Source organism: Rhinolophus sinicus, chromosome 3 (genome assembly GCF_057876585.1).
Source record: "Rhinolophus sinicus isolate RSI-liver-muscle chromosome 3, RSI-T2T, whole genome shotgun sequence".
Lineage (NCBI taxonomy): Eukaryota > Metazoa > Chordata > Mammalia > Chiroptera > Rhinolophidae > Rhinolophus > Rhinolophus sinicus.
Genome location: NC_142503.1, coordinates 50,282,610 through 50,305,547, shown reverse-complemented (window position 1 = coordinate 50,305,547; position 22,938 = coordinate 50,282,610). Strand labels below are relative to the sequence as shown.

Here is a 22,938-nt window from a genome sequence, read left to right as displayed (position 1 = left end):
GCTGCCAAATCACGGAGACAGCTTCGTTGCTAGTGACCCGGACTTTCTCCGCGGAGGGAAACATAAGATTCAGTGCCAGGATCCGGCCTCTGTTCCCATCCTCCGGAATCTGCAAAATGGCTACTTCTCCGGAAATGATGGGAGGATGGGGTGCAAGTCGAAAGATTAAGTTAATATTAGTGGACGACAAAAAGATGCCGTTTTTGTTTACTTTCGAGCATTTGGGTACAAGATTTGCAACTCTGATTTTTCCTATTCACTCCCCAACACCAGGGATGAGGTTACTGAAAAATGGGTATGTGTAAGGAGTTTATTTTTACCATTTGTTGCCTCACCCCTGAACTAAGGGCATCCCTTTTCCACTTTAATCTTCCTTCTGCTCTAACAGAAAAGCACTTAGCAGATAAATCTACAGAGCCAGAATTTTTTTCATTTGGCAGGTGCCTAAGAATTGGAAGGAACTAGAGTTAGTTGCTTTGGCCTTTTGGAGGCTTGCACTATGGTTAGCTGGGAAATACTTTCTTCCTGCTGTGAAAACACTAGCTAGAGAGGATGGACAGAAATCATGTTTTGCTGTAATCTGTCTTTGGCAGGATCCAGGTTGGAGTATATGACAAAGGCAGCAGACTAGGAGTGTCAACTAATAAATGGCAATAGGAATGATCATGGCAGAGCTGCAAGATTCTAGATATGAAAACGAGCAAACAATCTATTGTGCTCACCAGCCTATCCTCAGCAACTGCTGGTGTCTGATTAATTGCTTGGTGCTCAGAATGTGTCCTACGTGTGCTACTCACGTCACCTCTGTTGGTCTGTAAAGGGTTATTGAAAAAGTAAATGATATTAGATATAGAAAAATGCCCTGCATTTATTTAGTGCCTAACAAGTGTTTGTTGAATGTCTGAAAATGACAGCCCATTGTTCTTAGGTGCTTTTCCTCATCTCTCCTGGCCTTGATCTTGCCCAGCTGATCTGCTTCTCTCATCACTTTAGCCCTCACTCCCTCTACCAGCGGCCCAAATGACCCAAATAATCAACTATTTATTATGCATCTACTATGTTCCAAGACAAAGAGGATCAGCTGAGCCTGCATTGCAGAAGGGAAATTTCCAAATATGCCGTGTTTACAGCTAATGACATTAGCAGTTAATGCAAAAATTTACAGGCTTCATTGTTCCAGAATCACTTGAAATACTTGTTAATGATGCAAGTACCCGCCTCCCCTCACTTTGTGTCACTGAGATTCTGCTTTAAAGGACCTAAGTTAGAGGCCCTGGATCTGCACTTTTTTATTTTATTTTTTAAAGGTCTTTATATACAAATACATTATTTTACATAAATGCAAAAATAGAGTCATAGCATACATGTAGTGTTTTCACCTAAAAAAATTTTTTATCCTTTGTCTTCCCTGCTTTCTTCCCCTACATTAACAACCTGGTATGTTCCTTTCAATATTTTTATAATGTATATCTATATTAATATAACCTAACACATAATCATACAAATATACATATTCATGCAGACATATTTATATATAGTCATACAGAGTTTTGGCATTGTCTTGAAAAAAATGGGATCATATATATTTTTCTACAACTTGTTTTTCTCACTCAATGATATTTATGGCAGAGTTTCTCTGTGAGATGTACATTGTCAAAGAGACAGTTTAAGGTTCGTTACCCCAATAAACCACATAAATATAATTACTTTCTGTGGGTACCATGATTATAGAGGTGAAAAGGGTTAGGAAATACAGCCCAATGGAAATCCCTGCAAATCAACAACTATACATATAACTGATTCTTTTTAACAATTGCAAAATAAGCATCCTTAAAGGACTTCAGGTGATTCTGATAGAGGTGATTTTCTGACCACACTTTAAGAACACTGATATAACGATATTCAGACATATGGTCCTTGAGTAAACTTATTCATTAGCTTTCATGAAATGTAGAATCACAGGACATAAGAGCTGAAAGGAACCTTAGCCTTGCTCTTGACAGATTGTCGTGGGGGAGACCCTGCTCGCTGCGCCATTTTTCAGGCAGGGCGGCCTGCGGGGTCTCTGCTCCGGCTCCCCACATAAGAACGCAGGATATGGCGAGGCCAAAAAGGAACACCCACGGAGCCATAGGTAGGGGAGACATACTAATATATTCTCACCGGTGGCACTATACTCTCACTGGAGGCTGGATCCACACTGTCTGCAACCAGCCATCCTAACTGCAATCTGCGCTTGCCAGCCCAGCCGCCATCTTCTTGCTAGCCCCCATTCTTTCTCTCTCTGCTAGCGTAGCCACAGCAGTTATATTAGTGGCCAATGGCTCACTGGTTACAGCTGACGGCCAACTAGCCACAGCTGATAGCCATCCCATCACAGTTGATGGCCATTTACTACCTGAGCCAGCACCTGTCTATGTGAGGCTGAGAGCTTGGAAACTACTTTCTGGGGCTCTGCCCCCACACAGATGAAGAACTGAGTTTAGACAGGTTAAGTAATTTGCCTCAGTCATGAAGAAAGAGAATAGAGGAAAAACAGAACTCAGGTCTCTTGACTCACGTTTCAGACATTAAATTGATAGATTTGGTTAGTAATATTTCATATAGCAAGAAGTGCGATGTGTACGGTAAAAAAAAATCATACAGGTGGCTTCAATTGTTGAAGTAGGTCATTTTCCAGGAGCTGCCTCCTAAATTTGAAAGAATAAAGAATCGAAACTAGTTTCTAGGTCCAGCTCTACCATAACCAACTGTGTGACCATAATCATATCAATTCACGTCTCTGACCCAAGTTTCCACATAGTCAGTCAACAACTATTTATTGAACACCCACTAAGTGGAAAACAATGTTTTAGATGTTGGGGATAAAACAGGGAACTAGATATAAGGGTAGAGTCCATTCCCAAGAAGCTTCCTAAAAGGTCTAATATGGCTAAATGATACCTTGGCGCCTTTGGACAGCTCTAACATTCTATTCCTCTGTGGTAGTGCTTACCACTCCCTAACTCTGTTTCTCCCCCTCCATCCAAGGTCTCTGGCCCCACTCCCCGCACAAGAACACAGGATATGATGAGGCCGAAAAGGAACACCAACGGAGCCACAGATAGGGGGTTCATACCACTGTAGTCTCGCTGGCAGCTGGGTTGGAGACACAGGAAGCCAGAGCCACACTATCCACAACCTGCCATCCACTTCTCTGCCAACCAACCCCACTTGCTAACTGCAATCCGCGTTTGTGGGCTCAGCCATGGCAGTTATATTAGTGGCTAATGGCTAACTGGTTACAGCTGATGGCCAACTAGTCACAGCTGATGGCCATCTACTACCTGAGCCAGCACCTTTCCACATGAGGCCCAGAGCCTAGAAACTGCTCTCTGGGACTCTGTCCCCACACTGCTTCTCCCTCAGTCTGACAAATTCAATTTGGGCAGGGGATATATTCAGCAGGGGCTGAATTCCACATTTTCTATACTAGCTAGGGTAGAGATGTTGGGAAAATGTATAGTTAGATGTTGGGAAAATGTATAGTTAGTTGTTGAGAAAAATGTATAATTAGAAATTTACATTTACCTTAAAAGGTTTATTGGACTTTGGGTTCACTGATGAGCTAAAATCCATCTAAGATCCCAGATTTGCTGCTGTGACTGTTGCTACTGATACCCACAACACCCCAACAGGAGCATACGTGGTCCTCTATTCTGCCACTGGCTACACTTCCAGGAGGTATTATAAGAGATGAGGGCGCTGTGTGGCAGTCCAAATAATTGTCCTGGAAAAATGTCCACAATCTAATCCTGGAACCTGTGAATGTTACCTTACATGTCAAAAGGGACTTTGCAAATGTGATTAAGGTTGAGGACTTTGAGATGGGGAGATTAGCCTGGATTATCCAGGTGGACCCAATGGAATCACATTAGTCCTCAATAGTGGAAAGCAGAAGAGTTGCTGCCTTTTAAGATGAAAGAAGGGGTTCATGAGCCAAGACATATGAGTGGCCTCTAGAAGCTGGGAACAGCCTTCCGCTGACAGCCAGCAAGAAAATGGAGACATCAGTTCACAACAGTGAGGAAGTAGATTCTGCTAACAACCTAAATGAACAAGGAAATGATTATCCCCAGAACCTCCAAAAATGAACCCAGCCCTGCTGACACCTTGATTTTAGCTTAATGATACCCATGCTGGACTTCTGACATATAGAACTGTAAGATAAATTCACACCACCACCCATTATCCAGCTTACTGCCTCCCGAGCTCACCACCTAAGCCAACTCCAACCCAGTCAGCTGTATCTAAAGTAATCACCTTTTCCCATGTGATTATGTGCTATTCAAGAAGCTGAATGACCTGAGTATCCTTCAGATAATTACATCATAGTGGTATTCTTTTTGAGTCATTGGATAAAAGTATTCTGTAGTACAGGAACACAATAAAAGTATCAAAAGTAGATGCATATTTTGAATCTCAGTTTACCTGTGAGTGTATATGGACATGCAGTCCCTTCTACAAAGAATGTCCTTCTCCCACTCAATTTCCACCTGTCAAAGTCCAATCAATCCTCCATGGCCAACTTCAAATAACATGTCCTGAATAAATCCTAATCCAAAGATATCTCTCCTTTCCTATAGTATCCAAAGAATTTGAATCTTTGTTATAGAATTCACGATACATCGTTTCCTACGGGTATAAAGTTATTCTGTAGTACATGCCCAACATATATGGCAGCACTCAATATTTGGAGTGAATAAATGTGTCTGTCTCTCCATGATGTGAGCTTCTGAAGACAGGGAGAAATTTCATCTATATTATTCACAGAGCTTAGCATAGCATTCTGCTCAAAGAAGGTGCTGCAGAAATAATTGTGTTTACTGCAAAGATTTCTTTGCTTATAAAAGGGATTGCCACGTAACATTTTTGGTCAGAGTAAGCCCAAATATAAGATTAAGAGCAAGCAATTTATTAGTCAATACAAACAGAATTGTGCAGCTGCTGTGATCAAATCTTCTGGACTGAAAATCTGAATTCTAAACATTGACTTTATAAAAAGACTATGGAAAAATTTCAAATGGTATAAGCCAGTGAGATGCAAGAACTAACAGTAGAGCTCATTTTATTTCCTAGAAGAGTGTGCATAAAAACATTATGGTGAAATTATCCTTATTTTGCAAGACAGAAAGACATTATTGCACACACATGTACATTATGTACATACACACATATGTATGTACACATACATTTTATTTTTAATTTTTTATTGGAGAATTTGGGGAACAGTGTGTTTTTTTCCCCAGGGCCCATCAGCTCAAAGTCAAGTAGTTGTCCTTCAATCTAGTTGTGGAGGGCACAGCTCAGCTCCAAGTCCAGTCACCATTTTCAATCTTTAGTTGCAGGAGGTGCAGCCCACCATCCCATGCAGGAATTGAACCGGCAACCTTGTTGTTCAGAGCTCGCGTTCTAACCAATTGAGCCATCTGGCCACCCCAGTACACCTAAATATTAAGGAGGCATTTATCAGTGATCATATTTAAAATACTATAAAAAATAAGAAAAAGTAAAATGGTATTATAGTAAAGTATATAAATCATATAGTAAATTGTATAGTATGTAACACTATAATATATAATATATACTGTAAATTATATAATAGTAAAATAAAATAATAGTAAAATAAATGTAGTAAAATAAGTATTACAGTCCTATGACTATAGTGGATGCTGTGTGAAGAAATATAAGGCAGACTACTGTTATTTTTAGCTAGGTACATTTTCAGAAAACTAATTTTGTTTTTTTATGCACCATAAATTATATAATCATACTTGATATTACCTAATATCTATGCAATTTCACATAAGTCTTCAAAGTAAGAACAGTTTGCAGCTCTTAAATTGCAAATTATGCATACATCTTCAGGGGACTCTTGTAAAAGAGGAAATAATCACAGCAAGCTAACCCATTTTCTGATCTCCCCAAAGATATACCCCAAATCTGATATCAGGCCTTTAAAGAAAAGAAAGGTTGCTTTCAGATTCTCCCTCTTCATTTTAATGCTGATAATTTAAAAAAAGAAATTAGATTTATTTAGAATGACTATTATTTTCCTTACCTTACAGGAGGAGAGAGGAGAGACCGCTAAAATATCTTAAATGTATGGCATTTGTCAGGTACTGAGATGCTGGAGGTTCAGCAGACATTTTCTCATATACGACATACCTCTGGGAGGTAAGTATTATTATCTTTATTTGACAAATGAGAAAATGGGAACTCAGAGAGGCAAAGTGAATCTGAAAGTTGTTTTCAGCATTATGAGAAATAGAGGCTTCAAATCTGGGGTTTTGTATGGGTTGTCATTTACATTCTATATTAGACTTTATTATATTGCCCACGGAGAGAATATCAGGTTGGGTTTTTTGGGATTTTTTTTTAGAGAAGTACTGTAATCTTGTTGGATACATATGCCCTTATAGCTGGATGTCCAACTACCAGATGACTGGTGGGAAACAGCGACAGGATGTGGATAACTATATCCATAGTCTCTGGGTCTGAGAGCCAGTGCTCTCGCCCATCCCCATTGCATAACTTCTTTCATCTGACCAGTCCCTGGGGCAGCTGCCACAGTTGGTTTCCCTCCATTTGTGACTTCAGAAACTTTGATGGTTCTTCCTGCCTCTTGGCATGGTTTTAGGCTCTGGGGCTCAGGGAGGACCTTGTTCCTGCCATTAACACCAGTATGGACCTGCTCAAACCTCAGATTCTCCAGAGGTCTTCGCCAAGGTACTGGGCTCTGCTGGGGAACAGGCCTTCCACAGGGAGGTTCTCATGATTTTAGTTTTTTACGATGCTTTGATGAGTCACAACTTTTCCTTTTGACCCTCTGTCGTACGGGAGACCCTGCTGACTGCGCCATGTGTCATGCGGGGCGGCCTGTAGGGTCTCTGCTCCCGCTCCCCACATAAGAACGCAGGATATGGTGAGGCCAAAAAGGAACACCCACGGAGCCATAGGTAGGGGAGTCATACCTCTATAGTCTCACTGGAGGCTGGATTCACACGACCTGCGACCTGCTGTCTGTTTTTCTGCCAACCGACCAACTCCATTCCCCAGTGCAGCCATGGCAGTTATATCAGTGGCCAATTGGCTAACCTGCTACAGAGGATGGCCAACTAGCCACAGCCTATGGCTATCTACTACCCGGGCCAGCACCCCTCCACATGAGGCTGAGAGCCTGGAAACTGCTCTCTGGGACTCTGTCCCCACACCCTCTGTTTAAATTTCCACAGCCCCTCTCTCATGGAACCTGGCACAACTTCCTCTGGGAGCTTGGTTACAAGACATTAGAAAACCACCATGCAGTGTTGCAAGCAAACTGTCCTTTCATCCCTGACCACACCATTATTCCTGGATCAAACCTGGGTATCTTGATGTCCTCCTACCTCAAAGCATCTTCCCTGGTCAAAGGATAGTTTCAAAGATCAAAACATAGACCTATTCCTATTCTTTGTTCTAAAAACGGCTTAGTCTGAGGACTGGACATTAGCTCTAACTTGTCATATCATTGACTTCTCCTGAAAGGCCATAAGGGCTCAGTAATATATAACCCATTCAAATAACAGGAGGTATGCAAATTAGTCTCCATTATATCATCCCAGAACTACAGAGGGTGCCAAAAAGAATGTGTATACACATTTTAAGAAAGGAAAAACCTGTATTAAAATTGTAATACTCAATATATACCAATAACAAAAGATGAATACAAGTCATGTGTATACATTTTTTTGGTACCCCCGGTATATATCCCATATTGAGCTATCGTTAAAGAAATTGGGAAACCTTATCATTCAGCTATTAATTTCAAATTTCCTCCTTTCTTTGGCTCCTGCAATTAACCTATAGTCTTTCCTTTCGACTCGACTCGTATCCAAGAAATTAGTTGCACCATCCTCTGTAAAACAAGAGAACTCTGCTTGTATCTTTACCAGCCATAGAAATTACTTTGTATTGGTAATACAAAAACTGGGTTCTACCAAAAGCAGGACCTTGGGTGAAAGTGACAAGGAACTTGGATACAAGTAATGTATTTGGGTGGTATTCCCAGGAAGCCAGAGTGAGGGGGAGGGAAGAACAAGAGGGGTAAATAAGGAAAGCCAATAAAGAAGGAATTGTTAAGCTGTTTACAATTGTGGATAATTGGTGCTCCAATCCCTGTGGGATCCTTTGAGGAACCAGGTAAAATGTTCCTTATAATTGTCCTTTGAAGGTAGGAAAGTCAGAGACACTTATCTACCAACTCCTGTCCCCCAGTGGTTGTATGGTGTTAATTACACACACACACACACACACACACACACACACACACACACACACTGGCAGTAGAGTAGCTTCATGGAAACTCAGTGGACACTACTAGTGAGAAGCCATTAATGTACATGATTACAGCCTACTGTAGCTCAAGTTAGAACAAGTTAGAAGAGGAATGTGACCTGGGACACCAAGGGTATCTATCACACCTCTTGACACATCTCTGTCCCCACCAGGCTATATATCCTCTGAGGCACACACCACACCTTGATCATTTTCATATCCTTGATACCTAGCACAGCAGCTGGCATAAAGTGGGAGCTAAATGATTGTATGGATGGAGACATAGGTGGGTGGGTGGGTGGATGGATGGATGGATGGATGGATGGATGGATGGATGGAGTTAAAACCAAAGAAATTTATTTCACATCAGATTTGCACTCACCTAACAGCTTTTCTAACCTCTCTTTGTTATTTGCTTTATTAATAGTGGTTTTTACCATACATTCTGAATTTTTGCCATATAATGCTATATTTTATAGTAGTACATAAAAGCTGTCATAAACATTTCTAAAAAGATTTTTTAAGAACAATGAAATTTCTGTATAACAAAATAAAATTTAAAAATCACTTGCCTTCCCTTTGCTACTTTACACCCATTTTTCACCATAAAGGGCACAGGAAGATCAGCAATCATAAAGTAAGAACAGAAAACATCTACTTTGTCAGGCAAGTTTCTGAAAAAAGGAATCACATTTTCACAAGGGTATTAGACAAGTTTCCTGATTAAATTGTAGTTTGGTACACAAATGAATCTGAGAAATAAATTCCATGGAGATTAAGTGACATGAATTTTTTTTTTTTTTTTTGTGAAAGAGGATAGTTTATTAAAAGTAAAGAGTAAAGAGTCGCAGCTCTGGGAACGAGAGGGGGTCCCGACTGGGTTGCCCCGATGTGAAATTTTTTAAATTAATATTAACACAAAAATAATCAAGTCCAATAATTTCTAAATCAGTGGGGTCAGGGTCCCAGAGCATTAACTGAAGTTGAGAAGTTGAGAACTCAGACAGGTCTAACCATGTCAGGGTAGCTTGTAGACAGGCTCACCCGAGGACAAGTTTAAGAGGAGCAAGGAACATCATGAGAGGGACAGGGAGAGCCAGCCTCTCGGCCTGAGGCCCTGAAGCCATCAGGGAACAAAAACTCTTCCTTTATCCTCTCACAGGCAATGTGGCTGGTGGAGAAAGAGTTCAGCACCGGAGGTGGGAATCGGAGAGCCCAGCTTGTTCTGTGGGCAGGGGCTGAGGTCTGAGAGGGACGAGGCAGTGTGAAATGCATCCCTCTCAGCTGCCTTCTGGTCCAGCCCTCAGAAACTTCTGCCAAATTCCTAGGAAGGAAAAAGCTGTAATATAGAGGAAGCTAAATAAAGAGCTATTATCACTAGAAGCACAGCAAGGAACTGACAACAGCTTGGCCTCAGCCTCCTGTGAGGAAGAAATACCTCGCTTCAGAATCAAGAACCTTGCCAATGTTGAGAAGTGGAGAGAAGAGGTCAGGCTGGGCAACAGAGGGCAACATCATGGACTTCTAGGTGGAAGAAGAGGGAGGTCATGATAAAATGACCCACAGAGAAAAGTAGTGACATCACGAGGAGAGGGTGGAGGCGTGCAGACCACCAGCTATGAGGCAGAGCTGAGATTACAACCATACTTCATGCCTTCAGGATGGCAGAATCATAAGGGGCATCCTCTAATCCTCTCACCCTGTGACTGCCCATCTCCGGCCAAACCACACTGGCTGAAATAAGTTTCACTGATACTTACTAGACAACACTGATTTTTGTTCTTCCTCGTGTGCAAAGTTTCTGAAAACAACTTTGAGAAAACATGCACATGACACATAGTGTTCAATATTTCTTAGTATTTGAGAAGGTAAAGAAAATTATAACAAAACTTAGTTCTCTTGATGATTAAATTTAACTCACGTAAATACATGTGTTTTATTATATAAGCAATTGATATCTATTAAAAGAAAGGTCCTGGTGTGCTCCCTTCGGTAGCACATATACTAAAAAGAAAGGTCCTGGAGTGCCCTAGCAGCTTGCATAACTTAAAAAAAAAAAAAAGATTTTGGAATGACGTTCTGGTGCATCACCCCACCAAATAAACAAAAACATTATTTGAGAAAAATACTGAAAGACAAATGGTTAAATCAACAATGCTAAATCTGTGCAAGGATTATTATGTAACCATGAAAATTATGTTTTAAAAATAAGATATAACATGAAAGAAGAAGTGTAATAATGAATGGGAAAAGGTAAAATGTGTAAAGAGTAGAAGTACAACTTCATTTTTAAGACCTAAAATTAGAAAAGAAGATAGAGGAAACAATGGAATATTTTTCTTTTTCTACTTCAGTTTTCATTTATTTCATGACCATTAATTACTTTAACAACTTAAGTTCAGGAGAAAAAATATAGCTTAGTTTTGACTTAAAAAATATGTGTAAAAAAAAACCCCCAAATCTTCACATGGCTTAGAATTAAAAAAAAAAAAATTGACTTTACAGGTCTAGAATAAACTGTTTTGAATCAAATAATTCTGCTCCTTAAATCACCTCTTTTCTCCTACATGATCTAGAACAGACATGTGAAGAATTGGAGAGTGGTGTGCCTGGCAGTTATCTTGCTGAAAAGGATGCCATTGGTAAAAGTTTATTGATGGTAGAATAAACCCCTTAATATTGGCTCTTTCTCAAAATTTAATCACCCCTCTCAGTGCAAAACAAAACAAGGTTCCGAGTTTGAAATCCAGACTCCCTACATACCATCTTTTTCTTACTAGTATCATTTGCCCATTCATGTTTTAGGACTAAATATTGATACTGGCATTAATTATATTTTAAATGTGTAATTAATTTATTTTTGATCAACAGGTGTATGGAGGTATATAATGCTTCTGGAGGTGATCTATGTCATAACAAATATGAATGTCTTTGTCTAGGGTACAAGCTGACCACACCAGAAAGAGCAACCATGTGATTCAGGGCGGGGCTTTGAGTCACATGGTATCAATTGATCTGAAGACTGAGTTTAAACATGTGGGTAATCAGTCAATCAATCAATCAATCGATTATGCCTATGGAAATGAAGCACCAATAAAACCCTGAACACCAAAGCTCAGGTGATCGTCCCTGGTTGGCAAGAATCCATGCATATTGCCAAACATCAATGCTGGGAAGTTAATGGGTCATTACTCCGTGGGAGAAGACAATGAAAGTTTTGCATTTGGAACCCTCCCAAACTGTGTCCAATGTTTCTCTTCCTTTGGCTAATTTTAAGCTGTATCATTTCCCTGTAAGAAATCATAATCATTAAGTATAATAACTTTTAGTGAGTTATGAATCCTTCTAGTGAATTATCAGACCTGAGGGTGGTTTGGGGAACTTCCCAAACTTGCTGGTAGTGTCAGAGTGACATCAGTCTTGGGAAGTGCGCCCTGAAACTTTGCAGTTTAACTAACTCCAGGCATGTAGATAATATGTAAGCAAATTTGGCTCTAAGGCCAGAGTTTGTTAATCCTTGTTCTAGCTCATTAAAATATCTGTACAGCATAAGTATACATATAATTTGTTGTGGTGCATGTAGAACTCACAATTATGTCCAAACAAGCTGCAATATTCTACCAATCAAAATAGTCTTTCATTGTCAAAATTTGCAGATATTTGATATATACAGAATAATTGAACTGCAACATTTTTGTGACAAAATTGAAGCTGAAAACAAATACATATATTTGGTATGTGCACTTCCCTCTTTGCTGCCTGTCTTCAATTAGATTTTTTTTTTTAAATATTTGTGCCTTTGAAGAACTACAGTACTTTGTAAATCAACCAAAGCTTCGCACAGTGCTATTGTAGCAAGCAAATAATTCCCTCAGCTTGTGTTTAAGACTCAGAAGCATAATAGGAATCCTGACATAACAAAAGAAAAATCACAGAAAACACTGGGTTATTAACACTCTTAAGTTCACTAGAATTTTCCTAGGAAATGAGAGGAACTTGTATCTTTGGCCCATAACAAAGAGATGCCAAACACCATCTGTTTTTAACATATAAACATTTGTAACTATGTATGGTGTCAGATGGGTAGTAGAATCATTTCATAAGTTATATAAATGTCTAACCACTATACTGTATACCTGAAACTAATATAATATTGAATGTCAACTGTAATTGAAAATTTTAAAAAAAGAAAAGAAAAGAAAACATATAACCATTTGACTCCATGTCTTGGTGGTCAACATGTCCCTCCAATCTTATCAAGGAGACTATAGGGGAAAAAATAATATGGGAAGAAGCAGGTTGCATTCATTGCAAATCTGTTTTTTATTTGTTATAAACTCAATTTTCTGTTCTTACCATATTCTGCTCAATATTAGACATTTTTGAGAAGGTGATAATCTCACTATTTTATAATGAACTATTAACCATGGATAATTTATTTCTTCAGTTGAATTTTCTATGGTAGTTATAAAGTACCACTGCTACAATTTAATTGCCAAGTTAGCCTAGCTGGCATGAATGACTCTTTTTATGTGACTGATATACTATAAGTAAAATATCTACTGGCTAGATAGCCAGTTCCATTTATATAATATCAGAATATGTCCCCGCCCTGAACCAATTTCCTCTTTTCGGAATATTCGTGGGGAAGCTGTCACATTGGCAATAATGTCCACTTGCACACATTTTATTGCCTGGCATGTGACAAATACCCTCTACTCAACCAGGATGTCTATTCAATTTTCTGACAACCACCACCAAGCTGACTTCAGGGGAGAGGGCAGAAAGGGGCAAAATTCACATTCCTACACTACTCTGTTTCAGCTGAAAATACAGGCTTATTCCTAATTCCCTACTACATGAATAACACTGGACTGTAGCACTTAAAATTTTACTGAAGGCTTGAAAATATCAAAGGGGAACATAAGGGAAAAAATGTAAAATGGAAATTTAGATATTGGTCCTAGAGTTAACCAGCCATTGCCTTGCACTGACTGAGGATCCTCTGCAGCCATTTCCATTTTTAGCCCTTAGTTTGCCATGAGTAGCCAACGATTATGTATCATCCATGATTATCTATCTCCATCATGTCCTCCTTAACCAGATTCCAGTCCCACTACCACCAACTGAGAGACGAAGGAGGATGAAGTCCTCCTGTCCCCTAATCCAAGGGCACCTTTATTATTTCTCCAGGAAACTGACAACGGGGCTACCATTTTGTCCAGGAGAGATTTCCCCACCCTCACCCTCGGAGATCCTTTGGACCCCTATGCAAAGTAAACAAGTAGTTGACAGTACACTTTCCAAACTCCAGCTCATTCAGTTACAAGTGGAATCACAAGTGAGGCATTAACTGTCCCCTACACAGTAGGCTGAAACAATCCAGTGCAATTTCATTTCACAGTTTTTCTTTCAGTATTAAGAAAGGAAGAAATTAGACCTATGTGTCCTTTCTGGCATGGTGTTAGTCTCATGGTTTCCTGTGAGGAAATAACTGAATAAAAAGGCACTCGTCTCTCAAAAACAATTCTTTTTGAATTAGTAGAAAGATTTTCCCTCTAACTTTATAGTTGCCTCATTCTAGAAAGACAATTTAGATTGCTAAACAAAGTTTAATATCTCAATTAGAAACGACTATATTTGGTTCAGTGTGTCCATAAGAACAATTGCCAGGTTCTTGTTTGCAACAGAATGATTTTAAAAGTTCACCAAAGTAGCCACACCAAGAACAAAGAGAAGGGAGTTTCCAGGTTCAAGGACAAATTCCAATGTCCAAGAATGCAGAAACGGCTCACCATTATCTCAAATGGTTTTCCAGTTTCTACAATTTCCCTGAGGCACCGATTACACTGATGTGTGATTATAGTCCAGCTGAGTATTGAATGGTTGAATTCTGTGGTGATTTAGTTATCCAATATGTCAGTTAGTTCTTACAAAGTCCAGAAACCCCAGTAGTAGTTAGACACAATTTTATGTTTTTCTATTTCAAACAGTACTTCTTTCCTGACAATATTTAATTTATTGTGCTATAGAAATGCTCATAAACATACCTCTACCCTAGAGATGGCTAAAAATACAGGTATATTGATATTGTATGGATTATTCAAACAAAATATGTGTGAATAAAATAGGAGTATTATCAAGTAGAAACTATAGGGTATTAAGAGAGAAATTAGTATAAACTCTGTAAGGCTACCGTGTTTCCCTGAAAATAAGACCTAGCCAGACCATCAGCTCTAATGCATCTTTTGGAGCAAAAATTAAGACCCAGTCTTATATTATTTATTATATATAATAAATATATATATTTATTATATAATATAATATAATATAATATAATATAATATATAAAATTATTATTAATTTTATATACTAAAATATAAAATTAATATAAGACCCAGTCTTATATTATATTTTTAATAAAATGAAGTTTATTAATCATGCTCAAAGGGTTCAAAAGCAGATTTGAGCTGACAGAAGAATAAATCAGTAAGTTGAGTAGAATGAATCAGACAATTGAGATTATCCAATTTGAGGACTAGAAAGAAAAAAAAGGAAAGAAAAATGAACAGATTCTAAGAGACATTCAGGACATCATGAAGCATACCAATATATGTATATGAAAGTCTCAGAAGGAGAAGAAAGAATGAAAGAGGCAGAGACAAAGAAATAATGCCCCCAAAACTAACCAAATTTGGTGGAAGACATTAATCTACACATTGAAGATGTGCAAGGAAGGATAAACTCAAAGGGATCCAAGCCTAGACAAATCATAAGCAAACTATCAAAAGACAAAGACAAACAGAGAATCCTGAAAGCAGCAGGAAAAGGACTCACAAGTACAAAGCCTACTCAATAAAATTTACAACTGACTTCTCATCAGAAACTATGAAGGCCAGAAAGCAATCAGGTGACATATTCAAAATACTTAAAGAAAAAGACTGTCAACCAACAATACTGTATTTGGCAAAACTGGTCTTCAAAACTGAGGAGAAATTCAGGCATTCCCAATTAAAAAAAAAACACAAACAGCAAATTTATCATTAGCAAGCTTGCTCTACAAGAAATACTATTTCCATGCTGAAATAAAAGGACTCTAGATAATAACTTGAATTTACCTGAAGAAATAAAGAACACCATAAAGGGAGCTATAGGTAAATATTATAAAATCATATAATCATATTTTTGTTTGTAACTCTTTCTTCTATCTGAATTAAAAGACAGTTGCATAAAGCAATAATTATAACATTGTGTTCATAAATTTATAATGTATAAACATATAATCTATAAGACAATAATAGCACAAAGGAGGGGGGTAGGAATGGAGCTATTCATATATTGAGGCAAAGCTTTTGTATAGTACTGAAATTAAGTAGCTATTGATCCATACTCAATTGTAAATTAAGATACTAATTATAATTTACTACAATTAGTATCTTAGTAGGCAACCACTAAGAAAATAATTCAAAATGATATAGTGAAAGAAATAAGGCATGAAATGATCCTCCTCATCAGTCATTGGGGAAATGTAACAAAAAGTCACAATGAGATGTTACTTCAGATCCACTAGGATGGGTATAATAAAAAAAACTGGACAAGTGTTGACAAAGATGTAGAGAAATTGGAACCCTCATGCATTGCTAGTGGGAATATAAAGTGGTGCAGCCACTTTAGAAAACATTGTGGCAGTTCCTCAAAGGACTAACCATGGGTTGTATAGAACGCAGAAATTCCACCGATAGGTATATACCAAAATTATTGAAAACACATATTCACACAAAAATTGTACATGAATGTTCATAGCAGCATTATACATAGTGATCAAAAGCAAGGAAACATTGAATATTGTTTGTGAAATTTTTTTCCATTACAAGCCCTAGGTATTACTTTATATGTGAAGCTATTCAACAAACTTGTGTAGAATTTAAGAAGTCAGTGAATGAGGGATGGAGAAACCAGAAGAAAAAAGGTCGACTGGAAGAAGGCAAAACAGGAGATGAATGACAACTGGTTAGGAAAAGTAAGTGAGGAGATAGAGAAGGAAAAAAAGAAAAAAAAGCCCAGATATTTCTTCATCGTGATGTCTGTGTCCCACAGTCTTTTCTTCCCTCCATGAAAAAGGATTTTATTACATATAAAAAGTGAAAACAGAATAAAAAGGATGAAGTCAACATGCTCAGTGGCTCCATGGCTGTTCTTACTCCATTACAGGTGTTATCTGAGACACACTCAGAATTTTTATTGAAATAAAAAAATCTAGTTGTCTGTGATAGATATGAAGTTTCTCTGTCCAGATCCCCCTTCGAGAAAGGACTTGATGCCCAGCAGCCAGTGGTCAGCCTCTAGCTATGAGCTTTTTCCAGAGAGCTGCTTTGCCAGAAGCCTCCCTCTTCCTGGGACAGCTTTGCATCTGGTGACTGAGTGAGGTAGGTTATAAAGTCTTGATCATTTTGGGTACTATTCTCCCAGAGTTCTGTGCCAGGTCAGATCAAGTTTTTGGACCTGCATAGTAGTTTCTATTCTCTTTGTCCTTTCCTGCATCTTTCCCTACTTTACACAAGTATTGTTCCTAATAAAACAACTTGCTTTCAAAGCTCTGCCTCACTGTTGGCTTCTAGAAAATCTGTGACACAATGATTTTCTTTTACCTTCCTGCATGAGGGAGGAGAGAGAAGGCCAATAATCCTCCTCTGTTCCACAAAGAAAATTCACAAGTATTTATGTCTTCTAGAAAAGACGGATGCCAATTTAAATATTTATTACTAGGGCAACACATTAAGTAAGACAACCAATTTATAACCTTTTAGGGATTAAGAATTGCTTTCAAGGCCATAGCAACAATCTAGAGTCCAGATGTCTAAATGCAGTTAGCAGCTGATGGAGTCAGCAAACTACTGCCCAGTCCAGCTTCCTGTTTTTGTAAATAAAATTTTATTGGAACTCAACTACACCATTCATTTGACTGCTTTTGTGCTACAGCAACAGAAGTGAGTAGTTGCAACAAAGGCCACATGGCTTGCAAGCCTCAAATATTTACTATAAGGCCCTTTAAGAAAAAGAAGATTCTTTTGATGGAAATAACTTCTGCAAGGACAGTTTTATAATGCAAAACACTATTTGCATCGTTTCTTTTCAGCTGCAGAGAGGAAACAGTTACAAGTAAAAGCTTCCAGTTTTAAAGGGCAAGCCATGGGATTCCATTAATTGGCACGCATGAGAAAAAATCAACATCAAGAAGCCCAAAACAATATGGAAAGAACAGGGCAAAACAGATAATTAACATAGGAGGGTATATTACTTTGAATCTATACCGGTCACAAGCTAAAAATATGAAAGGAGTTTTAGATGTCTCAGGGCCAAGTCTGAGAAGATCGGGTTTGGGAATAGAATGACAAAAAGGCAATTGACAGATTATGATTTGTTCTATCATAAATTTTATCAAAAATCAAAATGAAATGTGAACAGCATAAACAAAAGACACATCCAAGTGAGCAAGACCTTCTGGTGACTTCTTTCTGATCCTCTTAGGGATATACCAAGGTGGAAACACAAGGTGGGGAATTCTTTGGGTCCAATGAGGCCCTGATAAAGGAACCCTAGGGAGAGTTAGCTCTCCCTGCCCAGAGAGCCACAGCAGTGCCTAGAACCAGTTTACATTATACCCAGACTCTATGCCTGGGTTCTCCAGGTTCTGAAATTCTTTTACCCTGTATTTATTTAAACCCTTCTCTTCTGCTCCTTTAACATAGGACCTACACATTTTCTTTCTTTCTTTTTCAACTTTTTATTTAAGTGTGCCCTTCCAAAGCCCATCAGCTCCAAGTCAAGTAGTCTCAATCTAGTTGTGGAGGGCGCAGCTCACAGTGGCCCATGTGGGGATTGAACTGGCAACCCTGGTGTTCAGAGCACCACGCTCTAACCAACTGAGCTAACCGGCCACCCACAAATTTTCAACGTATAGCCTGTTTAGGGTCTTTACCATGGCCAACTACCTTAGGAAGAGAAAAACAGGGCACACGACGTTTTGAAATTTTTTCCCCAACCTGTTTCTTTCACTCAATTATTGTTCTTTTCAGGTCCCTCAGGCTCCTTTCCCCCACTAATTCATCTGTACTCTCTCAATTGCTCTTTACAGATGCAAGCAACAAAATAAATACATCACTCATTTATTAATTTCTTTTTTCAATTAATAGTTGTTGCAGACAAATTGCAGCTTGACATTTGGCATAAGACCTTTGAAATATTTTAAAATTATCCACATATCTGTTCCAACCAGCTTTTCTGTGCCTTCCAGTAAACAACTGAGCTTTTAGTTTGGGCAAAGCAGATTAAACAAGTGTGTTTTTTCTATGTAATAGGGTTACAAAATGTGTAGTCATTGATTTGACATGTGACCCAAACCTTTTGTCACATGTCACATTTCCCTGGCAGTGTTTCCTTTTGCTCTTTAGGAAAGTGTTTATCCACCATTTATAATGATCTTGCTTTTTAATGTTATACCTTCCTTTCTCAAAACCTATTTATAGACCACTAAATCAAGCTGTGATAAGACACCACTTCTTCATTCGATTCCAATTCTACATAATAATTTCCCATTTGAAACAACAATTATTTTATCAAGAAGAAACAGCTGCAAACACAGCAATTCCTCTGAACTACCATTAACACATGTTCCCTGCTGTCAAGCCAGATGTTGAGCTCTAAATACTGATCTTTCTGTTTAAACAAGTAGGAAGCCCTGAGATGAGTAGAAACTGGCTGCACTCTTCTGAGATGGGGATGCAGCCCTTCTTCCGGGCTCTCTGACACTAGAAACACTGCAAACATGCTTCCCATAACTCTTTGCCTTTTGCCTCTATTCTCCCTGGACTTCCTGGCCCAACTTCTTCATTAAATTCTCAGAAGCCAGTTGTATCATCTGAGTTCCACTGTGCACATCTGTCATTCCCGAGAATTATAGTGTTATAAAAAGTCAAAGAGAGTCAATTATTAATGCATGAGTGTTCCTAGCTTCTTTCCCAACCCCCACAAGCTAAGTAAAATTCTGGAGTTGTTGATTCTCTAGGTATTTTTCCACTTACCTTTCTGTTGGACCTTATTAGAGAGATGGGGGGAGGGGAAAGGAAGTCCAAAGCTGCTGATTGTGGTTGGGAGTTGACAGTAGCAGGAGAGAGTTTTCAGGAGCAGCTGCTTCCATGTGGAAAATATTGAGAATGGCAGAGGTGTAGACAGAGGATTTTTCAGTACATTAGCCATGCCTGCTAAAATTTATGAGAATGATGATTGTAAAATAGAAAGGAAACGTTTTGAACTGCGGGAGGCTGAAGAGAAATGGGTAGGAGTCTGAGGATGTTAATGTTGTCATCTTTTAAAGCAGGAAGTCATTAATGATATAGCCAATTGAAATGTGTTTGTGTAAAAAAGCACAGTGAATCCAGCCTTTTTAATATTTTCGAGTATTTAGAATTCTTCAGGAAATAATAAATCTTGTGGTAGAGCAATATTTATTTGAAAGTCAACAATTCCTTCAGTTTCTTTCCATTTTTCTTTCTCTTATTAAATTCAAGTAAGATTAAGTTTAATATGTTTGGTATAAATAGCATGGTCCCATGTTTGTAAAAGCATTCTTTCTATTAAAAGAGCTACTTCTAAGTAAAAGAGTAATGGGGAGCAGGGTGAAGAAAGACTTCCACTATTTACATACTTTTGTATTTCAGTATTTTAAAAAATTGAAATGTATTCATGCATAACTGGTTAGGAAAATGTATACACCATTATTTAACGTTTTGAGCAAGGTTTTAGCTCAATGAGGAAGTGAAGGAAGGGTCGGTATCCTAGGAGGAGTGAATAGAATGAAAAAAACGGGACAAAAGACCGAAGTTCCCATATTTCCTCATCTATAAACTTTCCACCCATGCTCATCTACTGCCCCATTCTCTGCTTCTCCCTCGTGCTTCACCACAGCCTGTAGTTATTTCTAATATAGAAGCCATAACAACTAATGGCCCTCACTTGTTTACAATTGTGTCTCCTCCAAGCAGTCTGTAAACTACTTGAAGACAAGGGCCTTATCCTATTTGCTTTTGTAACCCTAGGTCCTGGGTAAGTGCCTGGAAAAGATCAGGTGGGCATCCGGGTGTTTAACGAATGAGCAAATGAATGAATGCATAGAAGGACGTAGGATCTCCACCCAGGTAACTTTGGTTGTGAAAGTACAAAATAATTCCAACGTAAGACATTTCTTTTCTCTTTGTGTTGGTTAATGATAAATGATAAATAGCACAGGTTTCAACAATTTGAGTGACAAAATATTCTGGGCTAACTCTAGCCAAAAGCTCTGTAATATTCAGCCACAGAAACTCAAAAAGAGCGACAATCTAATGAAAACTCAAATATGACATTAAACATGAGCACGCTCTGGCATACTTAATACAAAGTATGGACTTGTGAATTATACACAGCTTTTAATGTGATTTTCACATCATTTATTGCTGCTTCCACCACTCCATTATGTTGAGAATGTCCTCTAAATTGTACTTAGATGTTCTCAAAGCTATTCTGAAATTGTAGTAAAAACGCTTTAATATTAAACATCTGAAATTTTATTTTCTCAAAGTATTTTTTGCTCACTTAATTAGTTTAACCAATGGAGCTAATTACCAGTTGGTTTTCATTATAAGCTTGGTAATTATCGTCCCGAAGTTTTCCTCCCAGGCACATGGCTTGTGCTGTTTCCATGATTCATTTCCCGACACCCTTTGAGATAAATTCACTGATGATTTACATCTGGAAACCCCTATGTTCTCTTTGACAGATGATAGTTTCCTAATCACTAAACCTCACCTCAGAAAGATCTTTACTGGCTGCTGTGCTCTCTCTTACTCCATACTTCTCTAAAAGCTGTTATCACCATAATGGGGTAAGTTTATGTAGTGTGCTATTAAGTGAAAAAAAAAAAAAAAACAGGCATAAGATTTGCATGTTAAGATGGGAAAATACAGAGCATTTCTACCTCTCATAATTGTGAAAACTTTGTGGCATGGGAAGATGAAATTTTAGGGTTTGGTGTTGTAGTCAAGGTAAGCCAGCATGTTTTGGTTGTTGGCAATTTATGGGACAATCTAGATATGGGCTTGCCTCTCACCTTGGCTCTTTATCTGGGAGTATTCAGGCAATGGGAAGACTGGGTTAAAATGATATGTGTGTCCACATGAGAATTATTTCTACTTGAAAACTTGTTCACTGATTTTGAATTTAGATTTTGTTTTAGAAGTGAGTTTTGGGAAATTTTCCCCTAGGGTCAGTTTCAGGACAGACATGGGGTCAGGTGGGGTAGGAGCAGCTGGTCAGCTCGAGGTAACCCCAGGTGGGCAAGACCCCACGATATTGCATATGAGTATAAATCCTTTGTGAAGATTTTTATCTAGTCGGCCCTTTTACAAGAAGGGAAAGTAGAAAAAGTATTTTTACTCCAGCCGGGAGAAACCAGCTCTTGGCAAGACTGAGCAGTTCAATCTTTCTTCTTCAATAAGGTCTATTCCAATCATAGTCAGTCTTTTTTCCTTCTTTGATGCACAGTAGTGCACTCCAATACAAGTTTTTGCAGTCAGGACTCACTACATAATTTGCCAGTCCCAGTGCAAAATGAAAGTGCAGGGCCCCTTATCTAAATATTATTAAGAATTTCAAGACAGCAACAGCAAAGCATTAAACCAAACTTGGATCCTTCTAAGCTTGGGGCCCTGTGTAGCTGCATGGTTGCACACCCATGAAGCTGATCCCATCTGTAATGATGGAGCCATTTTGTATTCACTGTTGAATATGGCAGCCATGAGACATATATGGCTTTTGTACACTAATGTAATATGGCTAATGCAATCACGGAACTAGATTTTATTTAATTAATTTTAGTTTAAATAGCTAAATATGGTTCATGGCTACCATATACAACAGTGCAGCACCTAATAATTATAAATTATTTTTGACACATTACACAATCTCATTGGTATTTAGATTTTGTCATCTGTAAAATGGATGTAATAATAGTACCTACCTCCCAGGGTTATTTTGAAAATTAAATGAATCAACTTATCTAAAGCTCTTATAATAGTACCTGATATATAATAATTGCTAACTTTAACACTATGTACTATTATTAACATAACCCAATATATTTTTCAAGTATTTGCTCACCTGGAGTAAATCCAACAGATCATAGCAATCCTATTACCCTTGTCAAAGACTGGTTCAGCCACGGCATACGCTGAGATCTGCTAAGGTTTGGGGGAAAGGTTTTGAGAATCTCAGTAATTGTAAATAATTCAAACAATATAGAATTAAATAAAGTAAGAAGTAAAAGTGCCTAGAAAGTAACACCACCCAGCTCCCTCAAGACACACAATTAGTATTTTACCTTTTAATATATATAAGGTTGCCAGATAAAACACAGGATGCACCATTAAATTTGCATTTCAAAGAAACAACAAAAAATCTTTTAGTATAAGTACGTCCTAAATATTGCATGGGACATACTTATACTAAAAAGTTATTCACCAATGATCTGAAATTCAATTTTAATCTCGT

At 38.2% G+C, this 22,938-nt stretch overlaps 1 long non-coding RNA gene across 1 annotated transcript; it reads left to right on the top strand.

Moving 5' to 3' along the window:
- Positions 1 to 86: 86 nt before the first annotated feature.
- On the top strand, positions 87 to 21,693 carry LOC141570690 (uncharacterized). Its single transcript, XR_012495073.2, has 5 exons — positions 87 to 295; positions 6,108 to 6,216; positions 16,650 to 16,781; positions 20,451 to 20,549; positions 21,170 to 21,693. It is a non-coding gene; the product is annotated as an uncharacterized LOC141570690 (long non-coding RNA).
- Positions 21,694 to 22,938: the final 1,245 nt, after the last annotated feature.